The sequence below is a fragment of the Natator depressus genome, chromosome 16 (genome assembly GCF_965152275.1).
Source record: "Natator depressus isolate rNatDep1 chromosome 16, rNatDep2.hap1, whole genome shotgun sequence".
In the NCBI taxonomy this organism is placed as follows: Eukaryota; Metazoa; Chordata; order Testudines; family Cheloniidae; genus Natator; species Natator depressus.
The window spans coordinates 873,447-878,452 of record NC_134249.1 but is presented as its reverse complement, the minus strand read 5'-3'; the positions used below and the strand labels follow the sequence as shown (position 1 = coordinate 878,452).

Sequence of the window (5,006 nt, the reverse complement as noted above, 5' to 3'; positions counted from 1 at the left end):
AGTTTCTGCTGCCTTCTCTGGCCATCAGTGACCCTCACGGGGCTGGCTTGTGTAAGGGGACTGTTGGCCCTTTACTAAAACTTTGTGGGGTTTTTTGGTTGGCTAGTTCCCGGTCCCAATAGAAAGGGGAAGGGTCAATGGGAAATCAGGACCCTGAGAGTGACAGTGCCCTGGGGCAATGGTCACCAAGTGGTAGGGAACAAGTGAGAATTGGTTGATGGAGAAAAATTCCTGGTGAAAATTGGCAAAGCTGTGGATATTTTGAAAAGTTACAGTGAATTTACACATGAAGATACAAACAGAGAGACAAACACACAGAGAGAAAGAGAAAATCACACAGTGCACAGGCCCACACAGACATAAACAAAAACCACACACACACACACACACACAAAGCCATACACACATAAGGGAAAGCCACTCAAAACATACAAAGAACAAATCCACACCAAAAAACACAGAAAAAGCACACAACAAGAAAACACAAAATCCACATACCAAAAGAATACTAAGCAAAGAACAACATGCATGCAAAAATCATACACACACGCACACAAAACTGAGCAAGGCATCCACAAAAATCACCCAGGACCCACATGCACATCAACACGACAGACACAAAACATACCAACATACAGAAGTCAGGCAGGGTTTGAGTCTCACAGCCAGGAGGGTGTGCACACAGGAGATTTGGGGAGCAAAGATTGAAGGGGAGTCAGGGGGTGAAGAATCACAGGATGGGCAGCGCTTTGGGCTCTGCTTGACCCCTCCTGACACAGGCGGCTGGTGGATAGTGAAGCCTTGTAGATGTGTGAATCTGCCCTGCACTCGGTAAAGGAAGGGACCTCGGTGTCCGCAGGGTTGGAATTGTATTTTCTGAAGGGCAAAATGATTGGCAGAAGCCATCTGCTTACAGAAAACCAGAGCTTCAGCTGGGGTTTGAACGCACAACTGCAGCATCGCTCTATAAGTCCTGTGCGCTAACCCATTGCACCACTGGAGCCCACATTTAGGGGCTTGTCTCTTTAGTTCATAGATGGATGGGTTGGCGGGGGTTGCATTACTAAAACAAATCCATATGAAAGGCTGCAGGACGGCAGCAACAGAGGTGGGGAGCCTCCTTCTGTGTGATCGAGCTGGTTCCCACCTTCCGCTGCTGAGGGGAAGGTTGGTGCTTTGAGCCACCCGGTGCTGGAACTTCTCCTGGGTGAGGTTAACGAGACTCTGAAGAAGCGAAGGGAAGACTTTTCTATTCCGGCCGATCTCCATCTGTCTCCTGTGGCCCTTCAGGCTCTCTGCTCCCCTGATGGGGCAATGCAGAGGCAAGTCCTGACCTGGGTGAGTCGCGGAGAGGCTGTGTCCCATGGTGTGTGTGTGGGAGAGGGGTAGGACAGGGTTGGGGTGGGCTCCAGGGGAAAAGGTTCGGTATGACAGTGTGTGGGGGAGGGGGAAGGGTGTGTTTCTTAGGATATAAATGAGGGCAAACACAGGGGTAGTGACAGTGAAGCCCCGGATCTGAGTGTTATGACCCTGTGCGGTGCTGCCATTCACCTTCCCCTCCTGTGGTCTCAGCTGTCATTGAATCCAGCATTTTTCACCTCTCATCGTCCCAGAGGTGTCGCACATGCCCCAAATACAGAGTGTCCCTCTTGGAGACGAGAGGACTGGAGCGGATTTCAGCTGCTGGACAGCTCTGCTGGGTTTTCTACATTCGCAAGGGGAACTGCTGAGTGTTTACATTCATTTCAAGCATCCCCATTCAGCGGACTCCTGAACACACTGGAGATGGGTCTGGAAATCAATTTTCATTCGAAAAAGTTTTTAAAGGGAAGCGCTTGGATTTGAACTAGGAACCCATTGCCCTGCAGGCAACTATTCAACCAGTGAGCTACACTCTCAGCAAAGACTGCCCTGTATAGCCCAGAGCAGGAACGGCTTTGAACCTGGGGGTTAGTGAACTTTATCTCTACCCAAACCCCACGGCTTACAAGATCCCCACACCCGCCCTGTGTCACCAGAGCACAACAACAACTTTCCCTGGAGCACACACTGCTCCCCAGCTCTGTGCCCTTCCATCTCCCCAGCATTGCTCCAATCCCTTAAAGCAGGGTCTCAAACTCACTTTACCTTAGGGCCAGTGTCAATCCTCAAATTCTCCCAGTGGGCGAATAATGTCACTCATGCCGCCCAGAACCCGCTCCCCAAAACTCCACCCCCCAAAAACTCTGCCCCCCACCTTCCTAAGGCTCTGGTAGGCAGTTTGGGTGGGAGAAGAGGTCTGGGGAAGGGGATTGGGGTGCAGGCTCTGGAAGGGACTTTGGGTGCAGACGGGGTGAGAGGTTGGGCTCTGGGAGGGAGTTTGGATGGGGGAGGGGGTCTTGGGTGCAGGCTCTGGGATGCAGTTCGGGTCCTGGGTGGAGGCTCTGGACTGGGGCAGGGGGTGGGGGTGCAGGAGGAGGGGGTGGGGGGTGCAGGCTCCTGGAGGGTGTTTGGGGTCGGGAGGGGGTGTGTGGGAAGGGGGTTCAGGTTCTGGGAGGGAGTTTGGAGGCTGGGAGATGTGATGCAGGCTCTGGGAGAGAGTTGGGTTTGCGAGGGGGGTATGTGGGGTGGGGATGCAGACTCTGGGAGGGGGTTGGAGGTGCGGTGCTTACCTGGGGCTCCAAGGTCGGGGGGGAGACTCCGCACCCTGTTGGCTGTAGGCACCACCCCCACAGTGCCCCATTGACCACAGGGGCATTCAGGGAGAGGCAGCAAGCACAGGCACAGCCCCCCCCCCGGGGCCACAGGGAGGGGCCGGCAGCCACTGGAGCGAGCAGGAAGACGCCGCTCAGCTCCACTGCGCTGCCAGGGCCCCTGGAGTCGGGGGGTGGGAGGAGCGTCTGGGGGCAGCAGGTGGGGCCAAGGGAGAGACCTGGCGCCAAAACTGCTAAAGCCCTGCAGGCCACATTTGGGAGGTTTGCGGGCCACAAATGTCCCGGAGGCTGGGAGTTTCAGACCCCTGATATAATTGCTTCAGCCTTGTAGTTTCCCAAGTCCAAAAGTAAACATCTCTTCAAATCCAAGGGAGTGGAGATCAGTCAATGTTCAGAGTCGTCCCACGTGAAAGCACCACGTTGTGGTTCATGCTGGCCCCATCGTGTGGCCATCATCTTTCCCTCCTCTCCCTGAGAAGTTTTGGTGTTTTGCATAGAAACATTCTTCCCTCAGGAGAGACCTGGGAACCAGGGCTGCCAGCCAGATAAACACCTTTAAGAGGAGGAGTCCCTCTCCCGGTCAAAAAATGATCTCCCGCCTTCAGTTCAGTGACAGCCTGAATTGTTCTTTATCCCGCCAGAGCCGGAGGGTTGAAAGCAGCAACATCAAACCCCTGTGTAGCTCACAGGAATGAACACAAACACTCCCTGGTATCTGAAGAGATGTTTAGTTTTACCCTTGGTCAACCGCAAGGCTAAAGGGAAAGGCGGTGGCCCCAGATATAAAGAGTAAAACACGACAGATCATAGCTATGCCCACCGTGACTGCAAAATCTTTTTACATACTTCTTATTACCTCAGTGTATTGTTTTCTCTGGAGTCTAGACCTTGACTGTACCTTGACCAAGAAATTTGGATCTTGATAAAAAGAATCGACTACGCCTGGTTAAGGCCATGGACTTGACACCCACCAGAGTGTCCTACACAGGTACCAGTACTAACAGCAATTGCCGCCTTTTAGCCATAGTTTTTAATCAGGGCAATAAATTGAAACAATCCCCTGTTAAATCATTTCTCAGCCCGAGCCCTTCACCCACATTCCGTAGGGCATTGGGCCACCATGTGGATGTTTCATTTCCCTCCTCAATTTCACACAGAGACACAATTTCCTTTGCACAGATCCATGAACAGCAACACCTCCCTGTGTCTCTTGTCTGAGCCAGGGCACTCAATTCCAGTGAACCCTTCTCTCCTGCAATGGCAATGGTCAGACAGAGGGACGTGGCTACTTACGTCCCTGTCGGGGAGACATTGGCTCGGCTCTTTCTTTATGCTGCTGTTGTTAGTCCATGCAAAATCAAGGATGGAATGCAAGGCTGAGTTCACGCACCAACCCCCTGAAAAGTTTCCATGCCCCAGAGAAAACCCGACCCCTGCTATTGGAATGATGTGCTGGCGATTTGAATCGGAAAGGGACTGTCTGCTTGTCAACGTGGGGAATGAACACTGATCTACAGCAATGTCGTTAACACAAACACACTGCCATCGTGCTGCAGCCGGAAGGGAAATGGGCAGGAATTCTCGCTGTTCAGCCATGGACACACTTACACTAATGCCCAGCCGTGAGTGTGCTGGGGGAGCTGGTCTGAGCAAACAATCTGAAGTGACAATTCTGTGAGAACTGAATCATAGTGTAGTGGAGCAGCTGTACATCCAGTAGTTGTGGCCGAGTGGTTAAGGCGATGGACTAGAAATCCATCGGGGTCGCCCCGCGCAGGTTCAAATCCTGCCAACTACGGAAGCTCTGGGCTGTTATTATTACTGTAGTCTTAGTGCCTGAGCATCCACAGTGTGAACTGGAGCCAGAGCTGGTCTCTTTGGCTGTCTACACTTAAAATGTTGCCGTGACACTTCTCTAGCACCTTGGGTAGACAGTCACTACGCTGACTGGAGGGGTTTTCCCATCCCTGTAATAGTTACATTGACGGAACAATTTTTCCTTCTATTTAGCTCTATCTAACTAGGGCTTAGGTCAGCTTAACTGTATTGATTTGGGGGTGTGGATTTTTCACACCCTGAGACACGTAGCTCTGCCAGTTAAGTGCCCAGCGTGCACCAGCCCTTAGATCCCTGTTAGGATTTCCATGCAGGCACTGACCTGTGAGAGGAAAACATCAACTCACAAACACGGAGACTGAATTCCCCAGTTAATCTCTCTGCACTTTTGAGAAAGTCACAAAATTCAATTCATTCCTGCTAGGACAGAGAAAAAATAAGTGACACTTAATTTTTGGCTTGATTTAATAAAGTTAA

General features: G+C 51.8%; 1 non-coding gene across 1 annotated transcript; it reads left to right on the top strand.

Moving 5' to 3' along the window:
• Positions 1-4,409: 4,409 nt before the first annotated feature.
• Positions 4,410-4,491, top strand: TRNAS-AGA (transfer RNA serine (anticodon AGA)). Its single transcript has one exon. It is a non-coding gene; the product is annotated as a tRNA-Ser (tRNA).
• The last annotated feature ends 515 nt before the right edge of the window (positions 4,492-5,006 follow it).